We start from the raw sequence: 19,105 nt of genomic DNA, 5'->3' as shown, positions 1-19,105 counted from the left end.
ATACACATACACATACACACATATATATATATATATATATATATATATATATATATATATATATATATAATTTAGTCTTTTGAAGCTTCAGTGTCTTCAGCCACAGGATGTGGGTACTAGGTCATACTATTAAGTTTGTGAACTCATCCTAGAACAAGTGCTCCATACCTCATTGCTGAATATCACTATGGTCACCTTCGAAGTACTCCCCTTGGGAAGCTATGCTCCAATGTCAGCACCTAGTCCACCCTTCAAAGCAATTTTGGAACTCTTTTTGTGGAATGACCCTCAGAGCTATTGTCATATTATCCTTGATGTTCTGAATGGCATCAAAATGTCTTCCTTTCAATATTTCCTTTATCTTCAGGTAAAGCAATAAGTCACTGGGGGCCAGATCAGGCCTGCTGTAAACAAACATAGTTATTTGTTTGCTGGCTAAAAACTCCCTCACAGACAGTGCCATGTGAGCTGTGCATTGTCGTGATGCAAGAGCCATGAATGGTTGGTAAAAAGTTCAGGTCGTCTAATTATTTCACACAGCCTTTTCAGCACTTCCAAAAATAGTAAAATTGGTTAATTGTTTGTCCAGTTGGTACAAATTCATAATGAATAATCCCTCTGATACCAAAAAAGTTTAGCAATATCGTTGCAACAAGTTCATGAATTTAATTGTCCAACCTTCATATTAATAGCTTCCATACTTTCAATATGCAAGAATCAAACAAAAATTTTGCAAGTGGAAAAATGTGGTGTAAATATAAACTGCCATGAAAATATGAAAGAGATATAAGGTTATGAGGCAACCGTCAATTAATGTCAGGTATAAATACACTATTCTTCCTAAAACTATTAGCAGTTATGGTGACTTAAAAATTTTCCAGCATGATTCAGGTATCTTTGTCAAAAATGTCTTATGGCCTGAATATTTTGGTTAACCTTATATGAACTTGTGCCTCCTCCTGGGTGTTTTCTTCTGGGTCCCAGCCCTCATACCATAAGCACGGTGTATAAGCAGCCCTGACTGTTTAAAATTCTTAAGTTGTTGAGATAAGAGACACATTTAGAATTTTAAGGTTGAAGTCTGAGAATCATTTTCTTTCGCTTTACTGCATATTCATATCTGTTCAGATGACAGCAGCTGAACAAGCCTAGTAACATCATTTGTTTGGTAATAATAATCGCAGGAACCTCTGTATGTACAGGTTTGGACTGTGGTTTAATCTCAGTGATAATTAGCCTTGTTCAAGGGAAGACAAATACTGATCCTCAGGTTACATACAGAGTCGCCATTGGTGAAAAGCACACTTTACACACCAATCAGACAAACAGCCAAATGATTTTAAATGGAATTAATAGATGTGTGTGTGTGTGTGTGTGTGTGTGTGTGTGTGTGTGTGTAGAAAATCACTCAGAATAAATGGGAAAGGATAGAGGAAAATAAATACAGGAAGAAAGAATAATAGGAAGAGTAAAATGAGGAGATGAAGATGCTCAAAGAGAGAAAAATAATACAAAAAACAGAATGAGAAAAGTAAGAAAAAACCCATTAAAGAAGTGAAAAAAAGAAGAAGTGCTCTGTTTCTGTTTTGCTGGGAAGTTGAAGGGGTTTCCTGAACCCCTGTGTTCTCCCAACTGCCAGAGATGGATTAGCAAAATAATATACACTGAACATAAATTTGCTGACTGTGGTGGTGCAGAGTCACCTTGGCCCTCATCAGCATTGCTAAACATCACCCGTAACCTTTCCATTATTACTGAGGGTCTGCTCAGCACCAGGCCCAACTGCTCCAATAATTTCAATTACTTTCCCTGACAAATTTTATGTTTCATGTATTTTAGTGGCCTGATAATTATGATTTCTCTCATTTCTCGCTATCGACCTTAATGGGTTCCAGCATGAGTGTGCAGTTTCAGAAATGAAGTTCCACTTGAATTCACAAGTTATTATCTACTTTCATTAATGGAATTGGAAAAGAGAGAGTAGAAAAGAGATAAAGAACGAGGAAGAAGGAAGAGATGAGTGAGCAGGACAAGGGGAAAAAAACGGGTGGCTGGGGGGAACAAAAGGCCAGGATTAAAGAGAAAAAAAAACCACAACCAAATGGGAAAGAAAAAGTCAGACTAAGTATACATAGAAAGTAGAAAGGAAAGTGTGTAAATTCTTTTTTGTATATATGAAAAGCACTGAATATATTATTTCCATTATTAGACATATATGACTGATGAAGGAGCACGGTGTGTTGGAAAACTCTCAGGCTTTGCATCTAGACCACACTGGGTTTGAAGAACCTGGCACTTATCAGCTGTGTGATTGTAAGCAAGTTACTTACCCTTACTGAGACTCATCTATTTTCTTTATGTGGATAAGAACATTGACTCTGTGGACTAGTTTCCTTTCCTCTTTCTCGATCCCGTGTGTGTGAGTGTGTGTGTGTGTGTGTGTGTGTGTGTGTGTGTGTGTGAATACTTTTTCTATGGAATGACAACTATGTAAAAGAAATTGTGCTGATATAGGCAAATGGCCCTTCTGAGAAGTTGGGGAGCTGGAGAGCAGAGATGTATGTAGAGCTTAGGTGGCCTGGGCATTGATACAACTGTCCTGTCACAATAGCATATGACTCTACTCCTATTTCTCTGGCCTAGAAATGGCAATGTTCAATTCTGAAAACACTCTGATCAATGGAAGTCTTAGTAAAACAGATGATTGGCATCAGTTCTATGCCATTATTAGGCCCAGGAGGGAAAGACTGTGATGCCACAAGGCAAAAGAGGCTCAGATCCATTAGCACCTTGTTAAGTCCAGGTGACTCGCACAGCTGTCCATTGCAGCCTCTCGTGGAGGCTGTGGCAAAAAAACTCAATTACCTTCTGACCATGAATCCAGAAGCTCAGAAGCAGGTCTAAGGTTTCTTTGACCCATTTGAGACACTAAGCATCCTACCTTAGTTTCTATCATGTCTACTTTCCTCATCCAGCAGTCAGCTAGAATAATAATATAAACAGATATCGTGAAAAGCAGAAAGTTCTATTTAAATTCATATGCCATTTCTTGTTAAAAATGACTGCTACGGCACTTTGAAGAATAAAACCCTTCTTACCTTTCCATTTCTAGAGTTCAGACAATTAACAAAAAAATTATTTTACCCTACTTTTTGGAAGTTATGCTGTGTTTCTTGAATTACAGCCATACTAATTTTGGAGAAGTTCAATCTATTCATATTTCGGAATATGAAGAATGTGAAGAATCACCATGTTGGCTGGAAACTTTTGTCTTTTATTTATTTATTTTTTAAAGACCATGAAACTAGTTACCTCTTGTGATTAAATATAATCTTTAAAATAAAATATGGGCTAAAATATTCTTTTAACCTTCAGAATTGTATCTTTAATGTTCCTTATATCTTGGTATCATTATCAAAGGTTTATGGATATTTTTAATAAGCATCTGTTGAAAATAAGACCTATAATAAAAGACTAATGGAAATAAGAAATGATGGAGTTGAAGCATAGAAGGGGTAGAAGATGATTTATAAAAGGTTGGTGGGATTTTTATGTCCCCAGTATCTGCCCCAGTCAGTAATCCTAGTTCCAGGAGTCTAAATAAATCATTTAGCAGTATGATTTCTCATGTGAAAAATATTTGCATCACGCATTAAAGACTCGTTATATGTCAGACACTTACCATAATTTAAGTCTAATTTTCATAAACACATAGTTATCATTGAGACAACTGACTCAGAAAATTCAAGAGACTTAATTATTATAGATTCAAGTTAATGCAGAGCAAGGATTTGAACCTATGTAATCTGAATCCAAAACGAAGTCTTTTTTCCGTTTTCTGCCAAATTCCTATTTACAAAATTTTAAAGGTCTGAACTCAGAGTCCAGCTCTTTCTTCTAGCTACTGTGTTTCCCCGAAAATAAGACCTAACTGGAAAATAAGCCCTAGCGTGATTTTTCAGGATGACATCCCCTGAACATAAGCTCTAATGCGTCTTTTGAAGCAAAAATTAATATAAGACCCAGTCTTATTTTCCAGGAAACACGTTAAGTGGCTCTCTTCGGGTTGCTTAACCACTTTTTTTGTTTTTCATACACAATAAAGATTTTTAGATTTTTAGAAACATTAAAAGGCCATTTCTAGCCTCTTGCTAAGAGGGGTCTTACTCTTATCCATGCTGGGGAATAAAGACAAACAGATCTGCCTGAAAGTAGCAGAGCTATAAGGAGGAACTTTTGAGTTGAAGAGAGAGGATTCCGTTGCAGAAGTTTGGAATTTGGAATTTGAGTCAGAGCTATTTCTGCTACAAGTGCTGTCAAATAGAAATATAGTGCAAGCCACAAATGCAAGCCACATGTTTAATTTTAAATTTCCTAGTATCTATGTTTAAGAAAATAAAAAAAGTAAATAGCTAAATTAATTGTAACTGTTTTATGTAATCGAATGTATCTGAAGGGTTATCACTTCAAAATATGATCAACACAAAGCAATAATAAGCAATTTTAATTTTGTTTATATGAAGTCTTACAAAAGTCTTCTATGTGTTTTACACTTAGAATACATCTTTATTTAGAATAGCCACATTGCAAATTCTCAATAGCAACATGTGGCTAGAGATCACTGCACGGGACCGCACAGCTCCACTAGCTTAACAAGTAAGCTTGCACAGAGAAGGTGGTCACAAGGATTTTGCATTAAAATGAACTAATTTCAGAATGAGATTATGGAACTATAAAAATGTCTATGTTGATAATTGGGGGAGGATAAGATTTCCATCAGCTGAGAGTAAATTAAGGAGCTATAGAGGAACACTGCAGAGAAAGAAGACAAACAGTTGTAGAAGAGGCATTTCACACCCACTGTCTGACACGAGTGCAATAGAAAGTTACCATTCTCCAATTCATGGAGAAGAGAACGCTGATGCTCAGAGACATCCAGTCACATGCACAAGTTTCTGCTTTCTACTATGCTATGAAGCTGTGACTTCCCCAAATCAATAGTTTCTATCTTATTCTCACTACCTGTAGTTAAAAAAAAAAAAAAAAAAAAGTATTATCTGCCAGCCGACCTGAGTCTATGTTGCTGATGAGAGCAGAGACAGAGGGGATTTGCAAAGGGCAAGGTGGGAGGAGAATCAAAAGCTTGCAAAAACTGTGTTTCAAAGGCTGTAGCTCTGACCCTTAAGCCTTTAAGGTGTTGAAGGCAGGGAGCCAGGCCTCAGGCAGCTGTTGTACTACACAGTTGTTATTCTGAGGACACGTACCTGCTGTTCTCTTGGCACAGTCGAAGATAAAAAGCAAAGGATTGGTTTTGACATATAGTCAGACAGCATTGGTGGGAAAACTGAAGAAATTCCTGCAAATGAGGTTGGTTAAAAATCAGAGGAGCTTATCCAATGGCCGGCTCGGGATATCCAGACACTAGGTCAGATTCTTATCTGATTTATACAAGTTCAGTATGTTTCCTGGCTTACATTTTTAAATATAAAATAACAATCATACTCAAACCTGTACATGTGAAATACAGATAATCTATCTTCTGTGGGAATAGGTAGTAATCTCGTGTCATGATGGTAAAGGATTTTTTTTTTATCATATTGTTCCTATATGATCAAGTCTTTTATGAGAACTTAGAGGAACAGAAAAAGGGACACCAGACAGCTCTAATTAGCCTTACTTCCATGAAAACTGATTTTCATAAAAATCAAGTTATTTTCAGTTAAGGATCATTGCTGAGAGAAAAGAAAAGCCAAATGAGCTGAAGAGTAATAAGATTCTCTTTAAAAATGAGATCATAATGAATTCTCATTTCTATTTGGATAAGTAGTTCACACTTAATTATTTAACCTATAGGATTGTGAGAGAGTTAAAAGGGTAAATTATATTTATTTATTTATTCAAAAATTCTTTCAACAGCTATTTTTTGAGCACCTACTCTATGCTAAATGCTATTCTGGGCTCTGGTTATACAGTGTGTGGCAAAGTTGCTAGCTGATCCCTGAACCCAGGTTTGTTTTTTTTTGAGAACAGAACTAGATTACATGTCCAAGACTTCTTTGTGGTTAGGTTTGGATATATGACTGAGTACTAGCCAATGGAATGCAAGAAAATGTGTTACCTCTGCTCCTGTCATGGGGAATTCTCCATGACCTTTCCCCTATCATGGTGACCTTGGGAGCTACATGACAGGGCGTGGAACTACACAGAAGAAGGAGTCAGAATCACCACTTAGAGGAGGGCAGTAAGTCTAACTGGATTTAGACTAAAGGTGAGCTAGAAATAGACTTCTCTGACAGCAGCTAGTGCGACCTTAACTAATACAAGCACGAGCAACAGACTCTCTACGCCCTCTCGGTGATATGTTTCAACAGAAGACAGACAATAAATAAGCAAACCACACAAATAGAGACACATGGTTAGATATAAAAATGTTAAGCATAGATATAGAAAAAGCCCACATAGTTCACACTAAAAAATTAAAACTGGTAATGATATAAAATAACTTACATTTTAGAATTTATATTTACATTACTTTAGAATAAAGTATCTCTCTCTCTTCATCCTGCCTCCCCTTCCAAACATACACACATACCTCTTTACCAAATAAGGTCTATTTTCTAAAACAGTGATGAAGTCCAAAGTATGTAGAGTAAGATAAATTACGTCATCAGAGATTTCAGTTCACTGTATTCTTTGCTGGATGTTAATCCACTTTGCAGAAAGATATACATGCATCTTTCCCCAGGCAATAATGAAACACTGGCTGGCTGTTTAATTTTCTCCCATGAACAAAAATTGAAATGCTGAATTCATAGCCTGGTGGTAGAGCAGAACCATGAGATGGTAATCAAAAAGTTTTGACGTCTAGTCCTAATTATATGTTGTTAGTGAAAGTAGCTACTTCTGAGGGCTTAGTTTCTTCATCTACTAAATTGGTGGTTTGGGCTAATTGACCTGTAAGATTCCTCCCAGCTCTCACATTTCTATTCCCAACTTCTACACTCAAACATGAAGCTGAACCCAACCTTTGTTTTTCATTTTTTTTAAAATAGAAAACTGTGTAAGTGTGGCTCAGATGCAGAGCTTGGGAGACATTCTGCATGGTTTATAGGTTCAAAAGATGAGGCTCAGTATGCAAACTCTGACTTTTAGTTAGAGGCCTGACACATTAGAAAAAAGAAGGCTAAAGAGACATTGAAAAATTTTAGGTGATGCTGAGTTTCTATTTGAACTATCCAAAAAACTGCCCAGGACTTTTGCTTCATTTGACCCCTGAATGTCTGAAGTAGATATACAAATATAAATATATATGTATACAAATATATACATACATGTATGCATGTATATGCATATATATGCATAGATAGATAGATAGATAGATAGATAGATAGATAGATAGATAGGTAGATTCTGATTTCCCAAAGTTCTGAACCTTTTTTCTTTGAAGCTTCAACCTTTCAAAATAGGAACTGTATTGTTTTCACAATTGGGTCTTTCTCCCCAGCTTTCTACCTCCTGCTCAGCTTCTCTCTTCTCTGTGTTCTCTCTCAAGCCTCTCTCAGCTGCCTGGCTCCTGCTGGTACGCTTTGTGATGTAAGGTACTCTATGTTTTCCTTTCCTTACCATGGTGCCTTTGATTCAGATACAGACGGATACATTATTGATCAGATTTTGGCTGCTGCTCTTAGCTTGCTGGCGCTGCACTAGTCACTAATAAGCTGGTAAGGGAAGAGTGAGGAGAGCCTGTCTCCTTTTAAAAAGCAAGTGTATGACAATTCCATAGCCTCCATTTCGGACCCCTTAAGAAATACTACCTGCTTTCCCACTAGAAGCCTTAGCTTCTAGTCATCATGTGCAGACGCTGGTGGTCCAACACCAGGTAGTGAAGCCCTGCTTGGAAGAAGAGGATGATACTCTCATAGATGGAGAACCATTCTTTCTTACATGTGCATAAGCGGTTGGGCTTCTTTGCTAGATTTTCTCTATACCCCCAAGTAGCCATTTGGAAACCAATTCTTGATAACCCTATTTATTTTTTACCACCTACCTATGCTTGGGTCTTTAGACTCTGAACCTATATCTTTCTCTTGATACTAGAGGCTGCTATGCTAGGAATTCTCTCCTGCTACTCACTCTACAACACATTTTCTGGGGCCTCAGAGAGCTGACTGAAAAAAGTTACAATGAAAGATTTCTTTATCTTATCTAAAGTTTCCTTCTTCTTTAGACATTCAAATGCTCTACTTCAAAATATCAAATTTCTGAGTGCTCACACTCTTTAACCCAATAATCCCACTATTATACTTATACCAGCAACAGTTTGTATACACACACGTGCACACACACACACAAACACACATATTCTTATTCTAACGTATAACAGCAAAACCTGGAAAAAACTTAGGGACTCCTTAAATAATTTACTATACACCCATATAGTTGAACTATATGTAGCTATTTAAAATAAGATAAATATATATGATTTAAAAAAACCAGTTATATTATTACATAAAAATTATATTTGTATAGACTGAACTCTTTTGTTAAAACATTTTTCTATCTATCTATCTATCTATCTATCTATCTATCTATCTATGATCTATCCATCCATCCATCCACCCACCCATCCATCTAGATAGTTACGCTGGTTTATGTATAAAGTATTTTATAATTTGCTGAGAGTGTAGATGAAATCTGTTAGCAGCGATTTCTACTAGGGAGTGTGACTGAGAAGGAAAAACACATGTTACAGTTTATCTTTTGGTGTTTTCTGAATGTCTAACTTTGTGCAGATATTGCTTTTATTCTTAAAAGATGTCATATCAAATGAGGTTAGATGAACTCTGAAATGATGGAGAATTTCACCTTTTTATTGATTTCTATACTCTCAAACTTTTATGTCTTGTTTTAAAACGCCCTAATATCAAGACTTAATTGTTCCATAAAAATTTGGTGCCAGTCACTTTCTTGAAAATAAAATTTAAAAGATGAAGAGAGAGAATCATGGGGGTTATAAGCTTCTGAGTAGTGAGAAGACCCTTAGGGTAGCAGAGGAAAGCACTGTGGAGTGAGAGAGGAGTGACACTGAACAATTTGTTTTTCACGTTGCATACAGGCGATGAGAGGGAGGCCTGCACTGGTAGTTAGGAAAATTGGATTCTAGCCCCGCTCTGCCATTTACTACCCTCTTGCACATGTCACTTAACCTCTCCTAACCTCAGTTTCTTCATTTATGAAACAAGAGAATTGTGTTGGATGATTTTCAGGTGGCTTCTAGCTCAGAACTCTATAAAATTCTATGAAACATCATCCTTTCTGCCACCACATAATTGGCAGGAGGTGGTAATAAGGTTCAGAATGTACCTCATCTTTCAATGTACATTTCTCTGTCCTTCAGATGGAAGCAGTTGATAGGTCTTATTTTTCCCCTCCTATTACCCTGACTATATGTGAGGATAAACTCCCTACTCTGGACACCACAGAGACTTTCATATGCCAGGAAAAACTGAGCTGGCCAGAAACAGAACACACTTCGAGTCAGAGCCAGAAAAGGCAGGCACAATGAATAAACAATAAGGTAGAAAGAGTAATCAGGTCTTTGTTTCTTGTTTGTTTGTTTGTTTATTTATTTATTTTTAACCAGAAAAAAATGCATCATTTGCCATCTGGAATTTTGTAATTTGTGGTATTTCCTATTTTATCTATCTCAGCCCACCTATCTTTTTAAAAGTATTTCAGCCTCACCAAAATTTTCTATTCCAAACCTACAGGCATGAAAGAAGCCTGACCCGGTCCCTGCCATCCCAGCAAACTGTCAAGTTCCCCTAAAGCCCCTGACTTACAGCTATGGAAACAGACAAAGCTCCACACCTGGATGCTGACTAGTTAATGGTGTGACCCAGGAAGGCCAGTGTAACTTGAGAACTACGTCTGGTACACCTACCACGTGGTTGGCATCGTGCTAAGTACTAAAGATTCAAAGGACAAGGCCCTACCTTAAAGGAGATAGGAGTCTAAATGGGGAAGAATCAACATGTGTCTAACTACAGTACAAGTTCCACACCAGAAGAATAGACTGGATCTATGAAAGCACAGGGGAGGGGCCATTTAGCCTGATGAAGTGTCATTTGAGTTGGGCCTTACAGGCATATAACCAATATCCAGTATCTTTTTTTGTTAACGCTTTCCAACCTATTGTAGCAAAGAAAATATCTCCATCCTTCTGCATGTGACAGCCTTATTAGTGGGAATGTGTGGAGAGCAAACAGGTCCTCTGAAAATCAAAGGATGGCGAAGGACCCAGGAATAGCAGAGCTGGTCTAGGAATGTGGAACAGTAAGAGAATGGTGAAAGAGAAAGAATGGGCCCTGGGAAGAAGTAACAGGGAGACAGAATAGGGTGGGTGCAAGGTGAAACACGGGTGATGGGCTATGCCTCATAGATACTACAGATTTCATTCTAAAATTGTCCCATTCACTTTATCTCTTCAGAGATTGGGTTTCATCGGGTAACCTATAGTGACTGCTGCTACAATGCATCTCCTTTCACATAAGGTCCTTCACCGACTGTAAGCTGTCATGAGCGTGGCAAGTTTTGCCTTGAAACTTTAGGTGGAGTGGAACAAATCGAGCAGCACCACTAAAGTCTGGACACCCTGCTGGGTTGAAGATGAATGAAAATACAGCTGGAAAATATTTCACAACCACGTGTGAATAGATGTAGAAAGGAAAGAAAATATTTTTATCATGCAGTGATTTACACTAGATTTGGACTAAGACTCATAGCCAAGTACAGGAACAGCTGGAGGTTACACGTGAAAGACTAAGTACTTGTGCTGCTGTTGTTGTTGTTTCCTTCAAGCAATGTGCACTTTTAAATAAAATCAACGAATACCTTTTAGTGATATCATAACTCCCCTCCCCCCAAAATGTTGTCATTCCTTTGTTTATTTATTTATTTCCTATCAGAATCAGGTCAGAATTGCTGGAGTTACAGGGTCAGAAGAGGACCTGATGTTAATGCTTGACCAACGACTGTTTTCTAGTGAGTAATAAATAAAGGGGCTCTTGCTTATTTCTGAATCCCAAAGGGTATCCCACTAGCCTGAAATTTTTGAAGCTAGAGTTATTACTAGGTATAAAGACGGTGAGTTTTCATAAAGGTCCTACTTAAATGTCAATTAATAGGCCAATACCTGAAGCTATTAACCCATTTTTTTCTGGCCAGGAACTTTGTGAAGTCATTATGCAGAAAGAATAATTTTGCTCTGTGATTGGGGAGGAAAAATCAAGGCAAAACTGTACTCCAGTTTGATGCCTAATAATATCTCAAAAATAGAAAAGACACATTACTAACGGATATTGTCTGTTTCTTTATTTTAAGTGTTGACTTAGGGTCTGAGAAATGTTTACCAAGCCATTTACCAAGTGATTTCAGAGTTATAGTTAGAATATCTAAAATTTTGCAAAATGGGGTCTGGTGTTTTAGGTGCTGGAAAACTAATAATATTCACTGTTTTTCTCAGATTCTAGACATAGCTATATCAGTTCAGTTGCAGAGTGCTCTAAATCCCTATAATTATGAGCCATATTGTCATATTATTCTAGCTCTGTTGTTTACATAGAATTAAGGACTTAAGATAAAAGGTTTAATTTATCCTCCAAATCACAAAGTAGAATATTCAAGGTCTCATTCAAGGTCCTTAATTGAGATGTGATGAAAACACAAAAGCAAAAACAAACATAAAACCCTGAGGTCCCAATTTTCAGTCCAATGCTTTCTGTCAATTCCACTGCTTCTGAAATACCAAAGAGAAGAATTATAGAGACTACCTCAGTGGAGTAATCACAAACTTAAAGAAATCAGAGTTTTGAAAGCTATGTGACTGGCAAAGTCATGCCTTCTTGCAGGCTGCATTTCAGCCCTTAGAACTGTAACATTAAGAGGCTGTGTGATTTCATTCAGAGTGTGTGCTCAGCAGCTTGGCAGGCAACTTACGATCACCTGAGAACACAAGGAAGTATGATCATGCATACAGCCCAGTAGCAAATCTGGAAATGTGGATGAATTAATAAATAAACGAGAACTGTGGGTGAAAGAACCTCACTGTGACTTTCTGAATGTAATAACCAATCTGATATTTAATCAACGGGCAAGTACTTATCTTGAACAACCTATGTCCTCAATATCATGTATGGAGCTATGGAAGGTAGAGACAAATAATGTAATGGCCTCTACCCTCAAGCAGCCTATGAATTTACCTTAATGAAGCACAATCACTCTTGCCTCTGGTCCACTGAAATGTAAAAGAGCTATTTTCACTTTATCTCAGACTCCTCACATATTTTCACCTGAGATGGGATACAATTCATGCTGTTTTTCCTATGACTGGTATAAAAGTGATCTTTTTAAATATACATATTAAAAGATTTGCAAAGATAATTGATTTGAGCTGCCCTTCCTGAAATAAGTACAGGCATATTTATGCGGGTACGATGCTGACTTCAGTGGAAGTGGTCTACATAAGCAAGAGGTTCAGCTTTGTCAGATGATTCTGGATGAATTTTCATAGAAAATAAAGGACATGAAGAGGAATGGAGATGGAGTTCTATGCTCTCTGAAATATGCTGGTGCTCTTACCGGGAAAAAGTTGTTCCCCAAAAAGGGGAGTTAGGAACCAGTGATGATCATGCAGCGAAAATCAGAGATTTAAGACTACTAATATTAGTCTATTAGTAATAATAGATGCACCTTCAATCAACTAGTTTGGATAACATATTATTCTTAGTGTAAGATGGTCAGTATTCTAAACAAAATCAGAAGGTAAATGACTTTTCATAATTCTTGGCAATCTTCAGGGTGTTTTGGTATGGATCAGTTATAATTTATCATCTTCCTGGTTTTAGGGAGATTCATCACTGATGCTGTTATTATACTATTCCCTATAAAACTGAAAGTAAAGCCAAAGTATTAAAATTGCTTGTTTTGTGCAAAACTAATTAACGCTTTACACCTCAAGCTTGCCAAGTTTTAACCTCTAACACAAAGACATTAAATCTGCTATATGTCACTTTCCATGACACATTCCTGAAAGCTATGAGTAAATATTTTTTTGTATCTATCAAATCATAAATAAATGCACTGTGAGAGTTGGCTTATTTAAAATCATCCCATATAATTCAACAACTTTTAGTAAGAATCAATTTCATTGCAGGCATTGAACTAGGTGCTGTGGATGTATGGATTCATGAAACTCAGCTCCGGTCATCAAAAATCTTCGAGTTTAGTGTAAGAGAGAGGCACATTAATACCAAATGTCAATACCATATGCTGAGTGCACACATAGACGTGAGCACAGATACCGTGAGAGAACAAAGAAGGAGCAACTTGTTCATCCCGGGCAGATCGATAGTGGTGCTTGGAAGAAAAAGAAATAGCTGAGCTGAGTTTTGAAGGAAGAATAAAGATTCTTAAAGAATTCTTTGGTCCAGTAGTCATTCCTTATTTTATTCATACCATTTGTGTAACCTCAGCCAAAGCACAGTCTTATTTCTCAATCTCTTGAATTGTAGAATAGGGAATTGGTAGCAAATTCAGCAGATGGTTTGTTAAGGTCATTTTCATGCTGATGATCTATACAGGCTTTAGTTTTCTTATCACTTTTTTTCATATAGTTAAGTGTTCTTAACGCAAAACACCCTGCTTTGTATTTGTACTGTAAATATTATCGATGTATTTATATTTAACCTGAAAATATAATGCAAAATGAGTATTAGTGGTACTGCTAACAAGTCTTATACAGACCGTCTAAACCAATCTGGGAGAAAACAGCAGTGCATTTGTTTTCATGGCTGTATTAATGAAAAGCGTTATACAATGGGGAGGGGATGACCTCCTGGAGAGAAAAAAGCTGAACAATCACAATACATCAAATGGTGCCTTCTGAGAAGTGTCTTTGACTATACGTCTATTATCTTTTTGTATCAATCTTCACTCTTAAATGGCTCCCTCTTAATTTGCATATTAGTGAAGAAAGAGTTTTATTGAATCAATTTACATTTATTTTCTTCAGGCTTTTAGTGGGGGAGTTTGTGGGGGTTGGGGAGGAGAATACTGATGACAGAATCCTGTAAACTCAAACTTTCTGACTGCAAAGGCCTTTCTCAGCTGTGCAAACAATCATGCCCAGTGTGTAAGACCACATGGTATTGGGGCTGGGGGCAGGAGATCATATCCAAGCTCCATCTATATTGTGCAGCAAGAACAAGCTTCCTAAGGTCTCCCACATGTCCTCAGTTTCCCCACACGTAAAACACAAAGGCCTATATACAGTAAAGATTGGCTTTCCCTATCTTTATTTTGTTTGGGGTGTTGAGTCATTAAAATATCATGTTATTGATTTATTAAAGAATAATCTGCAGGATAAGAAAAAAATATCTCACCAATGCACTGATTAGAATGACAATGACTGTCCACATGTGGGGAAACCACGCTCTAATAAACTATTTTAGGTGATAGTTGCCTAACCCAAGATACGGTAGTATCAACATGAAAGACAAGAGCCCCCCCCCAAACAGAGAGCAATAAGCAAGAGAGCCTTGATAAATGCATCACTATCTAATGGAGCCCCGATGAAGATATGTATTTCATTAGCCTTTGGACTATCTCTAAATGCTTGCTTTTATCTTTTCCTTTTTCCCTCAACACTTGCATATTATGCGGAGAATCTTAATTTGCACATGCTAATGGAGGTCTTCCTAAAGACCTCCTTAGGAAAAGCTCTTATATGTTGAAGAGGCATTGACTCTAATTCTTTATAATGCTTCTGACTTTAAAAAACAAAATGTATAAATAGGGCTTCTTTTTCTTGAACCTGTCTAACTTACATCAGACAGCAGTGATTTTCAAATAGTCTGTGTAAGTATGTACATATGTATGTATTTGTTTGTTAGTCTGCTTTTTAAGCAGGGAAGTTAGAGTTAACAAACTTTCATCAGCTATGGAATTCAGAGTTACAACAGCTAAGGTGCCTGATTCATTTCTCATAGAGTGTGTATCCAAGGGCTTCCATGTTGGAGGGCTTTTTTATAGAGATGGAAAAAAGAAATGAATATTTCCTCCTTTCTAAATCTGTGATCTAGAAATATGAGATGCATAACGAACAATGGATAATAATCTTTTAACAAGAGTATATTTTTCTGACTAAACAATAAATCTTCTTCCAGGTGGATAGACCACTCCCTTCTTCTTAGCATGCAACCAACCCTAGCGGTGAGTGGTACAGAGCAGGCAGGGATCCAAGGTTGTGCTGCTTCAAACCAAACTCTTGCTCATTCATACACAGGTGTTCCTTTTTATTTTTATTTTCTCTTTTCTTTTTTATCATCTGGAGCATTACTGTTTTTTGCAAACACTGATATCTAATACGTAGGGATCTTTGCTTTTTTTCCATTAGAAGGTAGTATACTGAAGGAAACAGCTTGGTCTTTAAGGGTCAAATTAGTGTCCTTATTCTGACTTGGGGAACTAGTAAAAATGAAAACATAAGTCTATCAAAGTGCAAAGTATTTCACACGGAAGTACACACATGCAGTTGACCTTCAAACTACACAGGTTTGGGTTTGAACTGCACGGTTCCACTTACATGCAGATTTTCAAATTTTATGTATGGATGTATGTCTGTATGTATATATGTATGTATATATGTATGTATTTATAGAATTTTTAAAAGTTTATTTGAGCCAAACTGATGACATATGCCTGCCGGGGAACAAGGTTTCAAATGCTCCAGAGAATAAGTTTTACAGCTTCTTTTATGCATTGGAGATTAAGGAAGGAACATAAGGGAGATTACATGGAGATGGGAGGAAGCAACATGGGGATGGGATTACAGGATAGTTAAGATTATGTGCTCTCTAGAGGGTGGTTATGGTTTATTTCCAAGGTGTGTTAACCTAGCTGCACAGAAACAATGGATAGGGCTTGTTTAAGGCAAAGATAAATGTTTTACTAAAAAGTTATGTGCCTGGGGCATGACTACCCAGCATGACCTGCCTAGTTTGAAATTTATGATCAGATCACCCGGTGAGATTACTTTTCATAGAACCCCCTCTTTTCATCCAGTGTTCCCCCTTTTGGTCATAAATCCATCCGAAGGCTGCACTGATGACCAGCCTTTTGGTTGGATAGTGTGATCTCACGGTGTTAGGGAGGCTCATTGCCAGGAGGTCCCAGTATCCACGGCAACTTGTTAACCATCAGGGATGGGGCAATACTGTAACCAAGGGGTCTGAGTTGAGGCCGAATTTTCCCCAAACGAGAAGGGCAGGTGAAAAGAAGGCAGTCAGGTCTTATGCCTTCATTGGGAAAAAAACACTCTGGATCATTTCTATCCTGTGAACTATCATGATCCGAGTTTTGTCTTCTGTCTCATTTTCCTGTATTTGGCATCTAGTGTAACATTTAAATAAGTCCTAAAAAGAGGATTAACAGTCATCCTATACATGTTCAGTAATCATAAATAGTTGGACTACATACAAAAACCCAAAGAACAAGTATAGCTATTCTTATGACTAATATATATATAGATTTAAAAAAAAATACCTACCGGTATAGTACTATAAATGTATTTTATCTTACTTATGACTTTCTTAATAACATTTTATTTTCTCTAGCTTACTTTATTATAAGAATACAGTATATGCATATACACTGTATTCTATATATATGCTGCATAGAATACAGTATATATGTATATATATGTGTGTATATATATATATATACACACATATATAACATATCACATACAAAATGTGTGTGAATTGACTGTTTATGATATCAGTAAGGCTTCCAGTCAACAGTAGACTACCAGTAGTTTAATTCTGGGGGAGTCAAAAGTTATATGCAGACTTTCAACTGTGCTGGGGGTCAGTGCCCCTAACCCCTGTGTTATTCAACAATCAACTGTCTATATACATATACATACATATATTATATATGTATATATACATATATATATACACACACACACATATACATGTATGTGTGAGTACATAAATGATATCACAAGAAGAGAGGTCCATGCAGCTCCACTACTGCTGTTGGGGGAAACTGAGGCTGGAGCACATTGGTATTGCTGTTCAGACTTCTAGTTTTCCATACCAATGCTACTTTTTTTTTTACTCTAAATAACTGAGAATTTGATAGGAAGAAAAACAATGGAGATGAGCAATAGCTGTGAGTCTTCCAGGCTTTTATTAAATGATACTTTTAAGTTCTCATCCCGGGGTGGGGGGGAATATATATATATATATAAACTATATGAGGAGAAGCATGCTAAGTACACTTACTGTGACAATCATTTCAAACAATACATGTATGTTAAGTCATTATGCAGTACACCTTAAACACATATAGAGCTATATGTCAATAATATCTCAATAAAACTAGAAAAAAAAAGAAATTAAACACCCCACGTCTCTGAAACCAAACGTGCAATGCAAGAAGGCTACATGGAAAAACTCCAGGTAGATGGGAGAGTTACAAAAGGGATGAGGGAATAAGAGAAATGTGCCCATATGCTCAAATCCAAAACAGTTCTCAATACAGCCACACTCTGCTGACTACCAGCACGGAGATGAGGAGTCACAGCCCTATAGCCTCCCTTTTTATAGAAAATGCAAACTCAGGCCACGCAAATATTCACCTACAGATCTGGACTTGTAAGCACTGGGGCTGGTGCCCCTCCACCCTGCAGACACTGTGCTTGCACTCAGACTCTGTCTTGGACTCACGCCCCTGTGATTCCAAGGACTGATAATGATCCCCTCTTGCTGGGGTACTGGCCTTCTTCTTCTGAGTGTCTGATTACTTCAGGTAACAACTTGTTTGAGTGCACAGGCTGAGGGTTTAGCGTTAAATCAGAATTTGCCACTTTATATTTGCACTGTCACAATGAGGACATTTCATCCAAAATTAATTTCCTACAGTAGCTATTGAAGAGAAGCAGCAGAGAGACAAAGTGGGGAGCGCTTCTGTGCATTTCCTTTCATGGAAAGCTCTTACTCCAGTTATTGTGTCAGGTTCCATTTGGTCCTCATACTGTATGAGAACTCTTTCTTGGGTCCTCCTTAAAGCAAATGTTTCTCAGTCTGGCTGTACAAGACAGATAGCATGAAATCAAAACACAGGACACATTTTGAAGAACATACCAAGTATTCGATACACTTTTTGACTTTAGGCCTTTCTATCACTTTCCCACTCAGGAGAATGGATCAGAATATAAAGGAGTGAGGATGGCATTATTATAGGGATTCCCTTGAGTTTGTGTAAATTACTGAAGCATTTATTTGCAAGCTTTTATATCTTACCATTAGACCACCTTATTTTCAGGAATGTTACAACTGATCTTGACACATCCACTAAAACTTAGCATGAAAGAATAATTTACAACATCATACTTGTCTAAGAGATTATAGTGTATGGTTACATTACTAAATTTGAACAAAAACCCACATCCCAGTTTTGCTTATCCTCATATTGAACTCCTGTTATAGTTTTGCTGCTTTTTAACACTTGGATTCTACAGAATACCAAAGAATGGAGAGGTAGGAAATCCTACTAACTGGAGGAACACTAACATTTATATGGCTTGCTGCCAGCCAGAACACCAAGTGAGAAAAAAACCCAGGCAGGAAAGAAATGATAAAAAGAGCCATTTATGCAGATAATTGATAAGCATATGTTAATGAACCAGCTTCCCACTTCTGTCAACAGAATATTGTTGCATTTCAAATGCTTGCAAAAGAGTGAGTTTGAGATTTGCTCCTAACGATAAACCAGTTCTTTTATGAATTTTAGGTGTTTGGGAGAAAATCAAGCACATTGTTTTTTAAATCCTAATTGGGCTCTCCTATTTTGAAAATATTGGGTTGCTCAGACAGTTGAAGGTTATAGGTAACAGAGAGTCTAGGAGGATTATATCTGAATTTACAGAATTTGCTCCCAGGCTTCTCTTTGTCAATACAAGAAATCAAGTACTAACCATAATGCTGGCGAACAAACTCCAGTTCTGCTCCTCCTCGGGGACCATCTTGCATGCATTATG

This window comes from Rhinolophus sinicus, linkage group LG01 (genome assembly GCF_036562045.2).
Source record: "Rhinolophus sinicus isolate RSC01 linkage group LG01, ASM3656204v1, whole genome shotgun sequence".
Taxonomy (NCBI): domain Eukaryota; kingdom Metazoa; phylum Chordata; class Mammalia; order Chiroptera; family Rhinolophidae; genus Rhinolophus; species Rhinolophus sinicus.
The sequence above is the reverse complement of the archived record's forward strand: the minus strand, read 5'-3'. Positions refer to the sequence as shown.